The 18,084-nt window shown below is 36.8% G+C and overlaps 1 protein-coding gene across 17 annotated transcripts in view; it reads left to right on the plus strand.

The window, feature by feature from the left end:
• LOC145260677 (neuroglobin-1-like) overlaps nucleotides 1–18,084 on the plus strand; it is a 783,991-nt gene that overhangs the window by 206,496 nt on the left and 559,411 nt on the right. For 4 of the 17 annotated variants that reach the window (XM_080119052.1, XM_080119056.1, XM_080119055.1 and 1 more), the window contains one exon: nucleotides 4,574–4,614. The exons of the other annotated variants lie outside the window; for them this stretch is intronic. The gene's annotated coding sequence lies outside the window, so the exon portion shown is untranslated. The remainder of the gene's footprint in view (nucleotides 1–4,573; nucleotides 4,615–18,084) is intronic. 17 annotated transcript variants of the gene reach the window in all.

Consider the following 18,084-nt stretch of genomic DNA (forward strand, 5'->3'; position numbering starts at 1 on the left):
AGAGACAGCAGTGGTCAATTTTTGTTTTAACTTTGACCCAAATTTTGACCTATTAACCTTTATTGTTTTGGGCTCCAATCAAATTAAAATGTTTGACCCATGTCCAAGTAACCTACATCTAAAATTTCAAGTGTTTAGACCTAAAATTGGCGGAGGAATTTGGTATAGCCGGCAAAGGTCAACTCTTTGAACTCTGACCTCTTGGCAGTGAAATATTTGCCCCAAAACTGATTAAAAAGCTTGCTGCATGTCTGAATACCCTTTATGTAAAATTTCAAATTTTAAGAGTTTGCTAGAGATCGCAATGGTCAAATCTTTTGAACTTTGACCTCTTGGCAACTTCTCACCCCAAAAAACGATTTAAAAGCTTGCCCTAGGTCTGAATACACCTTATGTAAAATTTCAAATGTATAGACTAAAAATTGGCTGAGTAATTATTATAAAGTTAGATCCATGTCCAAGGAACCTATATCTAAAATTTCAAGTGTTTAGACCCAAAATTAGCGGAGGAGTTTGGTAGAGTTTTCAAAGGTCAAATCATAACAGTATGTCACATTTCGAGTCTGTAGAGTGAAAAGTGACCGAGTTATTTAGTAGGGAAATATACACAGACACACACACGGACATTTTTTTATAGATATATAGATTATATTGGACCCAATATATAGTAATGATTTTAAAATTTGCAAAAAATTACTCGTGCGCCATCACCGAGAATCGAAACCAAAACGTACAGCTTACGATTTATTTTTTCTTCTTCCGTTAATGACTAAGCTATAAAGCCGCGTTTACTGTAAGGCTAAAAATTAAAACCTCAACTAATAGCTACTACGTTATGCATGCATATTCGTAATGCCGTCCTTCGACCTTCATCATGCATTTTATTTTTATTTTTACTAATTTTCATACGTTCGTACCGATTTTCTCGGGCTAAAAAACAAATATTCTCCCATGCTTCTGTTGGGTAGCTGGTCTTCTCCCATATTAAAGTGACCTTGTGTCACATTTTGCTTTCGTGGGGAAGCAAATAAATACAATAAATAGAAAAACGTTTGCTTTTTTTCTATTGTTCTCTGCGTTCGGACCGGGATCAGAGTGTAGTATCTGTTCTGATGCTTCACTCAAGGTGATTGGTCCCTGGTTGATGTAAGGGAAACCCTTCATACTGAGACAATTACTATTTATTTGGACACTGCAAGAGTGCCCCTTTTCCTTTTTCGCCCTTGTTTTAGGGGAGCTAGCCCCCCCCCAACCACACACACACACACTAAAAACGAACTTGTGTCACATTTGCTTACGTGGGGGAGCAAATAAATACTTAAATAAATAGAAAAAACAGTTTTAAATATGAATATCAATACACTAAAAAAAAAACATATATATATATATATTGCCCTTTTATCTGATTAGTTACACATGTTTCGGTAACTAAGCAGATAAAACGGTAATAAAAAGTATATATTTGCTTTGCAATAGAATTGAGCACTTTCATCAGGTTTTTACTAATTACCATTTTTGCTATATGTTTGCTATTTGATTTTACTTGTGCGTTATATATATATATATATATATATATATATATATATATATATATATATATATATATATATATAACGTGATTCCCTTGGAATTTATTTGTGCGAATGAAAATTTAACCAACTTTCTTGGATTCTGCATTTTTGGATTTTACCGTCATTGGATACTTTACCTTTCACCAGACTATCCATTCACGTGTAATCACTTTTTTCTTCTCTCTATTCCCTCTGCTTCACTTTTTTGTTATCAAGTAAGATCTATGACGTACTTGTAGTTTCATTAAATACTTTTGCAAACAAAATCCGATCCCGCATTTTGGTAAATCCTACCCTCTAATGCGAAGGAAAGTATTTCTTCAAAACTCTGCGGCTTAAGAACTATCCGCTTATTTAGCGTTTCCTTTTCAAATTAAATATGTTTTTAACTCTTTTTCAAAGTGTTTTAACATGTTTTAACTACTTGTTCTTATATATATATATATATATATATATATATATATATATATATATATATACACGCAATAGAACCTCGGGATCCAGAATTAAAAATTAGTAACAAAATACAGTATAAAATATAATACACATGTATATAATCAAATAACATTATAAATAACACCGTAAGGAGGGGCAAATACCGTAACCAAGGGCAGGAAAAACATCGTATTCCACATCGTAACATGAAAAAAAACTGTATTCTACGGCCGCCGTATCCCGGGGTTCTACTGCACATCTACATCTGTGTGCATACGCTATGTTCAGTCATAAAATAAGAGACACTTCCTGTCTGTCTGTCTGTTTGTCTGTTTTCAGTTTCATCTGTATTCTTTACTTGCACGGTTTTCCATAATGCAATTTTTATCCACTTTGTTTGAATAATAAAAACGTCTCTCTCATCTAAAACATAACATGCGGCCGCAGCCAGTGTACCTTTGAGTGTATAAAATACGTTGGAAGTAAATGTATTTAAAAATGCGCTTTAATTGTAAACGAACATTAAAATACGAAATATTATAAATGTATCTGTGTGTATATGTTCCATCCATCCATCCAGCTGTAGCTGAAATTGAACTCACTACACGAGTTTATAGTGTCATTCAAATCTTGTCCGTAGCTGAATACTTGATGCTTCGCCAGGGCTATCCAGGGTATTTTTTATCGTGACGCCATCATTAGATGGGTTACCTACTACGGCTTAAGAGAGACCCATCTACCTTAGAGAGAAGGATAGACCGTGACAGTTTCCAAACCTGGTATTTTACCTCGGAGGCCACTCAAGGATAATGGTTAAAGCGTATACAGTAGTCAAAAGGATTATTATGTTAGTAATTGTTAGTAATTGTTAGTAATGGAAATTGGATTACTTAAAGGGGCGACTCATCAAGAATTTATTTATGTTGGACTTGAAGATAACCAAGTTGTAGTCAGTTGGGAAGCAGGCAAATGGAAGAGAGTTCCGCAGGTGTGCAGTACTAAGAAAGAAGCTTTGTTTATGAAATCTACGTTTTCATTTAGACGCAGAAAACGGATCGGAAAAATTATTGACTGTGGTTTCAATCAGACGTGTGTTTTTCGTGAAAGATTGCCGCTCATGCTCACTCATCTGGTACTGGCCAGGTTCAACGTTGCTTAACTTCGGTAATCTGACGAGAACGAATGTGTCAGCGTTATTGTGCCGTACATTTCTGACACTTACAAATGCAAATTGTTTCTTATTGGGACATACATCTTCGGTTTTCATTCAAGTCATCAGCTTTTTCACTCGCTTTGTTCTTTCTAGAAAGACATTGGGGATTACGGGAAGGACTGCATTAAAGTTGCCAACATTCTAAGTGAAAGTGGCTTTTATGGAACGAACTGCATTTGAACTGTTGCCAAGGTCGCTGGGAAAATGGTGGGATCCTTCTACCGCTCCAGAAGGTATCTCACTAATGATGCAATCCTCTATCTATATAAAAGCCAAATACGTCCAAGGATGGAGCACTGCTGCCACATCTGGGCAGGAGCTGCTAGAAACAGCCTATCCTGCCTTGACAGAGTACAAAATAGACTTCGTGACTTAGTGGGGGATGCCCTTTTCTCTTCCCTGCAGCCTCTCTCCCAAAGAAGATATGTTGCGAGCCTATCTTTGTTTTATCGTTATTTCCATGGCAAGTGCTCGTCAGAGCTCCAATCTATGGTCCCGCCTCGCCAATCTTTCGCGAAAAACACCCGTCTAGCTGAAACCACTGTCAATAATTTTCCCCACTCTTTATCTGTGCCTAAATCAAAACGCGGATTCCATGAACAATGCGTCTTTCTTAGAACTGCATGCCTGTAGAACTCTTTGCCGCTTGCCTGTTTCCCTCCTGACTTCAACTTGGATGTCTTCAAGTCCAACATAAACAAATTCCTGATGAACCGCCCCCTTAAGTAATGACACTTTATCAAATCTTTAATACTAACGAATTGATTACTGAACACACAATAACCCTTATCCCCGAGTGGCTTCTGGGCCTTCATAAATGGTGACCTCCACGTAAAAAAAAAGAACTTGGAACACCCAGGTTGTCAGTTTGTGTCATTACCCATTAGACTACCGTCACCTCCCATAAAAATAGATGAAAAGCTACTGGGGGGGAGACTGTAAGTATTTCTTTTGTGGTTTCATCCAACAAAACTTATCCAAGGGAAGGTTTGGCTGTTTTGTTTCTGGCATATTACCAAGTCATAAAATTTACCACCTTTTTCTTGAAATACTGACATAATGGTTTCCCTAGCAATAAAGAAGCAGAAAGTAAATCAAAATCACAGGCAGAAAAATAATGTTTTTTAGTCCTATTCATCTTTTTATTTGTTTATCGAAAACCAAACAGCAATGTGTGAGTTCGTTCCTTATAGACTCCGAAACGGCTGAACAGATTTTCTTTAAAATTTACAGAACTTTAATGTATAAGACTGGGAGTGTTCGTAGTTAAATTTGTCTCAGAATACCCCCGATAATTACCGTTATTTTAATTTATCTATCATCGGTATAACCATTTTTCTATTTCGTCGCTTAGCAACAATGATAGAACAACTGACCGTGAAAATTCTACTATGGGTAAGGTGATAGCATTTTTTTGTTGTTGTTTGTTCTTTTTTTTCTGGTTGTTTTTTTTTTGCATGACGTGGTCTGTAGGTTTGAACTCTGCACATAAATTTCTTAGTTTTTTTTTTCATTAACTGCAAAAAATTTTATGAGACTTGAAAATTTGCGTGTTCTTTCTTTCTTTCTTTCTTTCTTTTTTGTTTTTTTGCATGACGTGGACTACAGGTTCAAACCCCGTACGTAAAATTCATAATGGTGTACGTGTTATTTCTTTCTTTGCTAACCTTACATTCATTTCATCTATAAATATTGTTGTAGCAGAATACGTCGCAAGGAACAGAAGGCAAGTTGTAAAGGAGCTCCTCTTTTTTGTTTTCAACAACCACATTCATTTCCTCATTCTCCTGCCATGCGTGACTTCTTGTTACGGCTGTGACGTCTCTCTAACCTGCTCTCTATTTTTCTCCCTTCTATAATATTTTTCCTTACAGTGACGTCATTTCGCATTTCGTAAGAATTTGCATACGTGCTACACTTATGAACTGTTTTATTGTTTTTAATCGACGGCGTATGCGAACCACGGGGAGTGGCGCATTCTGGTAAGGTACCTGCGATTCTCAACCAGGGGTGTAATCATCAACCTAGCAGGTGAATGTCTCAAGGCAGTCATATTGTTTTTTTTTATTACATTTTCATCCCAAACAAGGCACATTGCCACTTTTCTGTAGGGGGCTACTATCCGGGACATAAACTACAGGGGTACTATGTGGGGAGTTGGGCAGCAAGTTGTTGGATCACGTTGCACCTGAACTTCTGCATGTCAGTACAGTTGGGGAAGAATGAACCCGGAAGGGAATTCTAAAATCTAGCGGTTTGGGGACAGAAACTACTGGAGTAGAAGGCTCTCTTACATCTAGGGATCTCAACTGTGAAGGGGTGGGATTTAGTTGCTTGTCAGGTTTGTCGGGGATATTTACATCGAGGTGGTACAAGTGCTTGCAGTTCGTCGGAGCAATCACCGTTAAAGTACTTGTAGAACAGGCAGAGGGATGCTACATTTCGTGGATGGAACAGAGGCTGAAGCTTAGATGACAGTTCAGGACCTATCAGGTTGGCGATTCTCTTTTGAACCTTGTCTAGGAGTGAGAGACTAATAGCAGATGCACCAGCGCAAATAGTACAACAATACTCCATACATGGGCGAATGGTGGCCTTATAGAGGTACAGGATACTTTCGGGCGTTAGTAGCTTTCTAGCACGGTAGAAAGAACCTACCTTTTTTCGCAGCGGTCCTGGCAATGCTTTCAATGTATTTGTTCTAACTCGTGTTTCCTGTGAACGTTAGGCCGAGTAGTTTAAAATATGTACTTTTGGATAAAGAGTCTTTGACCATTGCTATTGGTGGTAGAGAAGTTTGAAGGAAACAAGCTTGGTCTTGGCAGCATTGAATGTGACCATCCATTTTTGTCCCCATTCCACTACAGATCGGGGGTCATCCTCTGGTGTTTCTGCCATTTCTTTAGATATGTGTTCATTTGTTTTCCTGTCGTGTCTGTTATAGAGCGTGGTGTCATCAGCATATATACTCATCTCTCAGACAATTTTGTCAGGGAGGTCATTTATGAATAGTAGGAATAATACAGGCCCAAGGATAGACCCATGATAAACCGTGGAAACTATAATTATACATAATCATAAATAACTCATCTGATGTAAGTTTTTGGAAATAAGCTGGTCTCCTCATTAAACGCAGCAAAACTTCTACATTAGTGAATGAAATTGAAATAATTACTTCTCCTGTTCTTTTTTTTTTTTTTTTTTTTGTGGATTAGAATAAAGATCTCTGGCAGCCATTATTTGCCAATGTTTCAACTTTACCGGAAGTGGTTGTACAGTTGCAAAGTTTCTTTATTCATTCCGCTAACGGCTATAATGCGTCAGGACCGTCACGAAGCATCTCCATGCCATCTTGGATTACATTTTTGCTCGTCGGAATTGAAAGCTGCCGACGAAGACATTCCGCTCTCGCAGTGGATGGTGTGTTCACTTGATTGCCCTCTTCGAACGGTTTCATTAGTTTTTCTCCTCGTTTCGTTCATCATGACGACGAAGATTCCAAGAGTGGCCTCTGCACGACATTGTTATATTTTTTCAATTGATTGCACTTAAGTCGAACAACAATAATTTACCGAACACGTGATTCGGCTCCACGTTTTTCCAGAAGCACACATACATACATACATACATACATACATACATACATACACACATGCATACATACATACACACATACATACATACACACATACGTACATACATTAACACATACATACACCATACACATACATACATACATGCATACATACACACATACATACACACATACATACATACATACATACACACATGCATACATACACACATACATATATACACACATACATACATACATTCACACATACGTACACCATACACACATACACACATACATACATACACATACATACATACATACATACATACACACATGCATACATACATACACACATACATACATACACACATACATACATACATACATTCACACATACATACACCATACACACATACATACATACATACATACATACACACACATACATACATACATATATATGTTTATATGTACGCGAATGCTAGTGTTTGTCCCCCCTTTTTCCTTTTATCCCCTTTTTTCCCCCTTTTTTTTCCTTTTTTCCTTTTTTACTTTTTCCCCCTCCCCTCACCCTGCATTTTCTTATTCCTTTCCTGTTTTTCTTCCTATTCTTCTTTCTTCCTCTTTCTTTTTTTCCATTATCCTTTTCTTTTCTTTTTCTTAGGGGTTTATGTGCTTTAGCATCGTGTAAGAAGGTGCCCCGGTCGCAGGTCGCCAAATGTAGCCCCTTACCCCGTCGAAACTGCAATAGTCGTGATCGTCCTTCTCTCCGGAATATGATAAAACAGTCCGGAATTTTTATCCTCGTTCTCTGCGATGGCGACGGTGGACGGAAAAGGGTGTGGCGTCTCTCTTGGGTTAGTGTTCCTGTCTCAAGATTCTGCACTAATCTGCTCCTTTTTGCGGGAGAATTTCCTTATATATTGTGGAAAACGGTTGGTTGAGGTAAACCGCTAGACCAATCATCGATCAATACGTTATTTCGGGGACGTCCCGATACCTTGCACGGTCTGAGAATCTGTGATCACAGTTCAATCTCATTCAGACGCTCACAGGAGTCAACCGGTCGACCCCGTCTGACCTTACCTCAAAAGCCAGGCATAAAATTATGTCTGTTTTACAAAAATACAATAAATTCATCCCTTAAGGTAGGTTACCCGCCGCTGTCCGGGCACCCAATAATGCTTAACAGACAATATCAGCATAATTACCCGGCCTTACTCAGTGTTTATGGTGTCTCAATCTCCCCAAATGGGGAGCTGTATCGCTCCCTGAGGTGGTCACGTGACACACGAACTGTTTAAAAAAATTAATTTTATTATTTGCATTTTGGGTTGTTTACAAAACGAGAATTAAACGTGAACTCGTAACGTATCTATATGATTCTACTTCCGGTTATAAAACATGAGTATCGGCTGAAGAGAGCTTGATATGGGTATCTGAAACGGTCCCAAATTATCAAGCTTGAAACCGACGGTACCGATGACTTATCTAAACTAAACTTTCTGTAAATAAAACATAAATAATACGCTCCTATTTTCGGATTTTTCGTTATAATAGAGCACTTTGCTGAAATCCTTTTTTTCCAAAAAAATATATAAATAATTACACACACACACACACACACATTATATATATATATATATATATATATATATATATAAGCTGAACGTCTGTGTGTGTGTCTGGTCACGAATAGACTCCTATATGGTTGACTATTATAGAAAACTGATCACATATAATGATAGAAGATGTATCGAAACACAGGAATGGGTATGTTTGATCTAGCATAATGATGATTCATTAAAATTGTGGGGTCTTCGTACGCGCCTGGTCCACAAAGTATGGAAATAAAAAATTTAAAAATTAAAAAAACGTTTACAAGTGTTTTTGATATAGATGTACATAATAATACTCTGATAAGTATGTTTTAACTTAAATAGGGATGGTATAATAAAATTGTGGTGTCTGCGTTCGCGCTTGGACTCTATAGAATGGAAATAGGCACAAACTTTAATAAAGACTTTTCATATCTATTTGCGTAAGTATACTTTCATAATTATGTTTCAGTTTGAAGAAATATGGTATAATAAAATTATGGGGTGTTCGTTCGCGCCTGACCTCCATAGAATGGAAATATGTCAAAAAGGTTAACAAGGTTTTTAATATAAATCCACAGATTATTGTGATAAGTGTTGCAGTGTGAACAGGTATGGTATAATAAGTAATGGGGTTTATCTATTTTATTTTTACTTTCATCATATTTTGCTTTGGTTTTGATACCCCCAAATTCGAAGCTATCTCTTTACAACCCTTCCTTTTCATAACCTATCATACTTTCATAAATCAGAGTCCATTTTCTGTAGGCTGTTTTTGAACTCAGTCAACGACGAGTACTTTTGCTAATATATATATATATATATATATATATATATATACATATATATATGTATGGTAAGTTATAAAATATATATGGCGTATATATTTTATAACTTACTAACTAGCTCTACCTACGTATAGAGAACTTTTGAAGTAAATACTTAAAGTTTAGTCATAAATCTATACTTTCGTATATTAATTTTATGTGAGTAAATTAAGTAGTTATATGTATATATATATATATATATATATATATATATATATATAGTATGTTTATTATACTAATATTGTTGGTTACAGATTTGCATATATGTTTCAGTTGGAGCCTAAGTCAGACAGACCCACCTCATCAGACAAAAGAAAAGGAGCAACACAAAAGCCAAAATTAAGATTCATTCATTTTCTGTATAAAAGGATATAAAAAGATATGTGTAGAGATTAGGGAAATGGAGACCAGCTCCCTGTGGAGTAGGAGAGCTGGATAGTGACAATTGGTATGAAGGGTTTCCCCTATATTGACAAATAATTGATTGCTACAAGAGCAATGGTCTTATATGTCATGTTGCCCCCCCCCACATATAGTCTTTGATTGCAGCATCTGCTGGAACAGATACTACACTTTGATCTCGGCCGAAGGCCACAAACGTGCCTCCCCGAAGGGAGGGTGCGAGGAAGGTGGGATGTATTTATTTGCTTTCCCACTGAGCAAATTAGGCACAAGGCCGTTTTTAGTGTGAAGAGAGAGGAGGAGGGGAAGGGAAAATGGGACCAGCTCCCGAGAGGTGGGAAATGGGAGCTGGATAGTGATTTGCCAGCTGGCCCATGTACGGTTGCCCCTACATGGACCAGAAGACTGCCACAAGGGCAATGGTCTAAAAATTCAGCATCTGCTGGAACAGATACCACGCCTTGATCTCGGCCCGAAGGACACAAACGTGGGCTCTCTTTATCGTGCAAGAAAGTTACTTACGCTTGAAAGTATCCTGTATCTCTATAAGGCCACCATTCGCCCATGTATGGAGTATTGTTGTCACATTTGGGTTGGCGCATCTGCTACTAGTCTCTTGCTCTTGGACAGGGTTCAAATAAGAGTTGTCAACCTGATAGGTTTTGAACTGTCGTCTAAGCTTCAGCCTCTGTCCCATCGACGAAATATTGTATCTCTTCTGCCTGTTCTACAAGTACTTTACGGCTGGATGCTCCGACAAACTGCAGGCCCTTGTATCCCTCGACGTATATATTCCTGACACACTCAACAAGCAGCAAAATCTCACCCCTACACAGTAAAAAATCCCTAGATTTAAGATAGCTCTCTACTCTAATAAGTTCCCCCCCAGAACTACTAGAGTCTGTAATTCCCTTCCGGGTTCCTGCTTCCCCAACTGTACTGACATGCAGAAGTTCAGTTGTAATGAACAGACATCTTGTTGCTCAACTTCCTACATAGTACCCCTGCAACTTATGTCCCCGATAGTAGCGCCCTACATCAAAGTGGCACTGGACTTTGTTTGGGGTGAAATTGTAATTTTAAAAAAAGTATAGTACACACAATTATTTTTAAATGATTTAGTTCGTTTCCTATGGACCAGAAAACGGCTGAGCCGAGTTTTATGAAATTGCACATGAAATTGGTTTATGTGCTTAGCAGTGTTCTTAGATAGTCTGTATATTTACATGCATATAGCAATTAAAACTTAAAACACAGATATAACTATTTAAGCATATAGACGTAAAGGTGCTTATATCTATATAGACTTATAAGCAACGGTTATTATTCTTTCCTTTGAGCCGAATTTGTTTTTAAAAGGGGCTGTAATTTATTCTCGGAATCTATAGATTTATAAACCAGACGTTTTTAATTTTGTTCTATTTTATTCGTCCTTTTCCTCAGTCCTAGAGTATATAATACATTTGATAAATTCATAAATTCTCTTATAGAGATAAAATTCTTTGACTTTATACGCGCAGACAAACTGCAAACTATTCAAAGCTCACATTTGGCTCTTAAGGTAGACCCTCGCTCCCTCTTATTGTTCTGAAATGGATGGTAATCTTTGCACCCCAAATTAATTCCGCGTGGAGGTACTGATCTGTTAGCAAGACCGACATGGGTCGCTCGAAAGGCTACGAAGTTAAGTACATCTATTTGTCCGTGTTGTATGTAAACTCTGTATGTAAATCAAATCCCACCTTTTCTTTCATTTCTTTGTTTTATATTTTCTTACATATCCAAATACTTATTCAGATGGTTTCTCTCAAAATACTTAATAGATACACGCTTTCTTCTTGTAGCCGATTTTACTTTAACATTTAATCATTTTATGTTTTTCTATTAAGCATAGAAGACAGGGTAGAAATTTTTACCTTTTTATATTCGACAACAGTAATGAGCGAGGTGCCAGACAGAATCTGCTTTTAAAAGTCATATATAGAATTTTAATATTTCCGTTTTTTCTTCGATGTATAAATTAGCTTGGTGTACCATCGAAAATGTAAAGCAATTATTATTTAGTGGGCATCCAGTCACTCTTTGGCAATTACAGTTATTGTTGTTACTACAATTATTTGAGTAAAAATGTAATTTATTTAAACTCCGGATCGTACAACTCGTACCACAAAGCTAACCTGAGACTACACAAATATTCTAATCAACCACGTGCAATTATTAAATCTAAAGTACAGTTTGTCGCTAGAAAAATTTCTGGCATTTCAGCTAATAAAAACATTTGATGAAAACTTTCTTGCGTTAAGGAATTCAGAAATAGAAGACAGTACATTTATATCTATGTAACTCGAACTAAATCCAATATAAAAATTTCTCTACTGCACTAAAACAATATAATCCAAACTCTTAGGCTAATCAGAATCAATCAAAACTAAGTAATCGGATTAGGCGAAACAGATATATTTGGTTTAATCCCCCCCTTTAGTTATATTGTTAAAACTTGCATACCGAAAGAATTCTTTAAGATCGCCGAAAACGCTTTCATATATTCACATAGGTATAACATTTTCCTATATAAAAATTCGATTAATATATCCTATTCAACCATGCCTAACTTGAACAGACAATTATTATAACATGAAATAATAAGACAATCAAACAACTCCAGCCTATTTATCTTCCAAAATAAATTGTAACTGCGTGAATCACTGTATCAAATGCCTTTGTCAGGTCCACAAATGTTACGTAGAGCCCCCTGTTTTGTTCACGACACTTCTCTTGCAGTTGTCTGAGGACGGAGACCATGTCCGTGGCACCCCTGTTTGCTCTAAAACCACATTGCGCTTCTGGGAGGTGGTCTTCTGCGATGGAAGGTATTAGTCTGTTTAGAAGCAAACGGGCAAGGATGTTACCTGCGATGGAGAGAAGAGTGATCCCCCGGTAGTTAGAACATACAGCATACTGGCATTTCACCCTTGTTTTTTTTACAAGGGAACAATGACTGAATCACGGAGGTCCTGTGGCAGTTCTCCTTGCTCCTAACAACAGACAAGGAGCTCATGGAGTCCGCTATGCAATGCTGGGCCTCCATATTTCGAGATCTCTGGTGGGATCCCGTTGATTCCTGCTGCCTTTCCACTCTTCAGCTGTTTTATGGCCACATTGAGTTCTTCCCTGGAGGGATGTTCATCCAATTCCACTTTTGCTGGCAGTTGAGGTATGCGAATGATTGCTGAATCCTGAATGATCCGGTCAGCTCTTAAGAGAGCTTGTAAATGCTGAGACCAACGGTTCAGGATAGATGCTCCATCAGTGAGGAGCCTATGGCCGTCCGAACTACGCAGTGGACCTTGGACGCGGTGTGTGGGGTTATACACTGTCTTGAGGGCTTCATAAAAGCTCCTGTAATCAGCAGCGTCTGCTTAGTGCTGCGTTCATACTGTAGTGTGCGCTGTACGAGTATATATATATAGGCTATGACCTTGACGTTTGACCTTTACCTTGGAAATGGTGTGTACCATTCCAAGGTGGGGGACCATCATCATACCACTCGTTCTTTAAGATTCTAAGCTTGCGCTGGAGGTTGTTGCAGATGTGACGGAAGGCTGCTCCCCTCAGCAGACAGGACAGGTGAGCCAATTAGGCCCGATGGGCTGATCTCTTTCTCTCTAACAATTCTCGTATTTCTTCATTGTTTTCATCAAACCTATCCCGGTTCTTTTTAGAAAAAAACCCAAGGACCCTCTCAGATGTCCGCAGGATGACTGCTTTCAGTTGATCCCAGAGTCGCTAAGGTGAGGGAACTTCCTCTGGGCCGTTGATGTTTTTCAGTTTGGACTGCAAGCCCAAGTGCAATCAAAACATAGCGACGCTCAGGTGTGTTGTTGTAGTCTTTGTCTAGTATAGTTCTGATGTTCCAACATGCCAGCTTCAGTGCTTTTGCACCCTTACAAGTGGATGTATACCTTCCTTTCCTTATAGTAATTCTACCGCATTGGGAGATGCCCGTTGACCGCGGCAAGCCAACTGGGGGTGACGGAAACATATATATATATATACTCTATATAGATGACTATATATATATATATATATATATATATATATATATATATAGTTACCCACAGTAGTTTCGCTGTTTGACAGCTCATCAGTGCGGCTGCCTCAAGCCAGGATTGAAACCCCCCGCCCAAATGACAGTCGTATCTTCTAACTGTTGCGCTATTCGGCAGCTATATATATATATATATATATATATATATATATATAGTTAATAGTGGCTCATTTTTTTATTTACTTAGAAAGTCGCCCTTTTTAATTTTTATTTATTTATTATTTTTTTAAAACAGTAAATTGTAACTGCGTGAATCACTGTATCAAATGCCTTGGTCAGGTCCATAAAGGTTACAAATTAAAAAATAATAAATATATATATATATATATATATACTTTTAGACACACACAAACATATATACTTTTTATTTGTATTACATAAGCATTAATATGTCGCTACACATTCATGAGCATGTTTCGATCAGACAGTTAAAAGTAGCTAGAGACCTTTTCGGGCGATATTGCTTCTACAAAAGTATATCCGTAATGAAAGTTTTACAGGATTTTACGAACAAAATTAGTCGGGAGGTCACACCACGTGGTATTTGTATCAGTAATATCGCCTAGAAGGGTCTTTAATTACTTCTAACTGGCTGAACGAAACATGCTCATGAATGTGTAGCGACACGCTTATGCAAAACAAATAAAACGGATATTTTGCCTTCGGTTTTGTGCACTCTTGTATTATCCTCGTGGATAAAACTCCATTGGTTGATTCACTTCTGGAAAATAATATTAACCTGGAATTATATATATATATATATGGCTTCCTTCAGTCTTGACAGACTATGGATACCAACTGTAAGGGTGCCTGCGTTTGAAATTTTTGTGGCAATTCTTGCGCAATCGCCAACCACACTTTTACTGAGTCGACATTGTTGAATACCAGTGGCAATGGAGGTTCAGGACGACTGGAAACAATGCCGAGATAAGCATATATATATATATATATATATATATAAATATATATATATATATATATATATATATAGAGAGAGAGAGAGAGAGAGAAGAGAGAGAGAGAAATAAAAAGGAAACAAACCGTATAATGTGTTCATCAATGTTTCGTCTTTATTTCGAGACTTCCTCTGGATGAATGAGATTAAGAAACAAAAAATACCAGTGCAAAATATTTGAAAATGTTTCACGTGCAGAGTGTGACGCAGGTCTATTTCAGAAAAACGGAAAAAGACGTTGGAAATTCAAAAAAGGATGGGGGGGTTGGCGCTGTTAAAAAGAGGGAAATTTCAGTGACGTCATATAGTCGTTAATGTAACTGTAAAAATATGAACGCAGTTAATATTCTTACTGGAAAAAAGATATATCTGTTGAAATTCAAATATAGGTTGGTAACAGAAATGAAATGAGTGTTTTTTATGTAATTTATTGATTGAGATTATGTGTTAATTATTACAGGGGGTGTTTGAATGGTGTGAGAGGTTATTTTGTCGGAATACTATTTCCATTATTTTCATCATATATATATCTATATCTATATATATCTATATATATATATATATATATATATATATATATATATATATTATCTTATTTAATTAAGGTAAACAAAATTACCATAAAGTCGCAACAAACCTCATGAAATTCAATTGTTTTCATTTTGGAATATTTTTAACCTTGAGCAAATATATATATATATATATATATATATATATATATATATATATATATATTTATATACAGAGAGAGAGAGAGAGAGAGAGAGAGAGAGAGAGAGAGAGGGGGTTAAGGAATTCGCCCAGGGAATATTTAATATAATTTAAGATTTTTTTGCATTTGTTGATTTTAATTGCATATGAAAATGCATATTTCAAATTCAAAATGGAAAAGCTTCGCGACGTCAAGCCAACATTCGCAGCGGCAGTCAAATTAGACTTTAAATAAATAATCAACAAACAATTTTATATGCTTTTTTAAATTTGATTTAATAAATTTCACGCCGTCAGTTTAGATACGTCCATGTCCATCGATTTGATTCGTTTGTCAATTGGTCGGTCACGTTAACGTCATTCCTATTTTCACTTGCCAATACACGATTGTACATTAATGTTAAGGTCATTCGTATAAACCATGTTATAGTTTCAATTCCGAGTAAGCATACCACCATACAATCAAAGTTGTATTAGGATATTACAGTATTCAGACACTGATGATAATTTATAAAATGTTTTATTCATATAGAACAGCGGAAATTCAAAGGTGTAGTATCTGTTTTTCAGATACTACAGTTAAATATTATTTAATTGGAATTCATTGAGATGAGTATTATTTATTAATTTAATCAATTACTGCCTTCCGTAGTTTTTATCGTCTCACCGCGTTTTGAGACGTTGAATCTCTACGGTGCCAAGTGAGAATTGTCTGAAGATAGCGGTTTCAATCCTACCCAAAGCCGACCAGAGGTGAGACAATAACAACTACGGAAGGCAGTAATTGCAGTGGATGCACTCAGGAGATTCAGAGTTCCTATCCGTCGCGGTTACCACTTGACGAAGGCCGAAGGAATAGTTGGCCGAAGAGTCGTGAAACAACTAAGAAAAAAATTAGGATAATGGTTCGCAATAAATACAATTAACTCAAGTTCAATTTCTTTTTTTTCTGTCAATTGAGGAGAAATCCTTCACGACGGAGACAACTTTTAATTGTTGTTCCTTTTCTCTAAGTTACAAAAAAAAACACTCGGGTGCCTTACTCTGTCCTGTGGGGAGCCATTGTAATTAGAAACTCTTTATCCCAGAAGAGCAAACGTTCTTGACCTTCGGGACAAGATTAAAGTATAGAACCGTTATCGTTATCTATTTTTTTGTTTGTTTTTACACGTTAATAAAAAAATGTTTTAAACGATTGGGTTCTAAGTAGGACGTTCCTCCGGTACGAAAGGATGAATGCGGTATTATGGTGAAAGAGCATACTAGCTAAGAGAATCTTTTGTTTATTTCTAGAGTGACAAGGATGACCAACGACTCCTATTCTTCCTCCTTTTTGAGTTGGTATTGTGCCTAAATTTTTTGTTCATATTTAATTTACATTGTATTTATTTTAGCCTGAATAAAAGATTTTATATCTCAAAGTGTAGTATCTGTTCTCCCGATGCTGCATATCAATTTCTTGTTCTCTCTCAGTGGAGGAGAAATCCTTCACGACTGAGACAGTTTTTATTTTTGTTCCTTTTCTCCACGTTAAAAAAAAACGACTCTGGTGTCTAACTCTGTCCTCGTGGGGAGCCATTGTAAATAGGAACGCTTTTGATCCCGCGAGCCGGATCTTGTTATAATGACGTTTCGCGAACCGGACTAAGTCCTTCCATCAAAAAATTAAGGAAAATTACATAGACAAACACATGTCGACCAGAATATTTAAAATCGGAAAAAAAGTAAACATGGATAACTCAGAAAAATAACAGAACATTTAAAATAAAAAAAGCATCTAAAAATTAGTTTCCTTAAAGAACGTCAAAGTACATTAAAATGTATAAAAATAAAAATAATCGAAATGGATGAAATTACGACGTGTATGTTTGAAACTGTTATTGAAAACTGAACCACTAACAACCCATATACAAAAAAAAAGCAAGCACATATACCCATACATACGAAGAAGAACCTGAAGTCCTACCTAATCAAAATTCCAACCAAGTGCAAACAAGATCCAGACAATTGCACTAAAAGGAACAACGAGGATACTAAAAAGAGCTCTCGGTTGGTTTCAATAAAAAGCAGGGCAATATTGGCAGTTGGTTTGGCTGCACCATACTCAGCGTTACAATCTTCAAAGAAAAAAAAGTACAAATAGGTGCAAACACTTACATTTACGTATGTACACACACGGTGTCATCCATGCATTTATGAGGCATGTATGTATAACGCGTATATTTTTTAACTTGTATACCAGTCCCTCCCTCTTTCGCTTAATCGTTCCTTTTAATTCTGCTAACTGTAATAAATACTATCCCATTGATTACTGTACACACAATAACCCTTATCCCCGACTAGCTTCTGGGCCTTGATAAGTGGTGACCTCCATGTAAGAAGAAAAAAAGGGGGGGAAGAATTGAAAAGCGTTCTAATTTAGCGATCAAAATGCAGAAAGTTAAAGTGAAGGAGTTTACACAGGCGAAGAAATGAAATCACACACTTAAGTTTGGCTGTAAGCCAGTTAAGCTTTAACTTCATGGGGGGAAAATCAGCTTTCCTCTAAGAGGGAGATCTGGTAGTGTCTTAATGAATAGCAATTGTCTGATATGAAGGGTATTCCCCACAGTGATCAAAGCTGATTGCCTTTCAAGATATGCTGGCCACAAAGATCAGCGAATCGCTTTTATTCTGATTAGTTTCGC

This window comes from Euprymna scolopes, chromosome 36 (genome assembly GCF_053919585.1).
Source record: "Euprymna scolopes isolate OS-2025 chromosome 36, ASM5391958v1, whole genome shotgun sequence".
NCBI classification, from domain to species: domain Eukaryota; kingdom Metazoa; phylum Mollusca; class Cephalopoda; order Sepiida; family Sepiolidae; genus Euprymna; species Euprymna scolopes.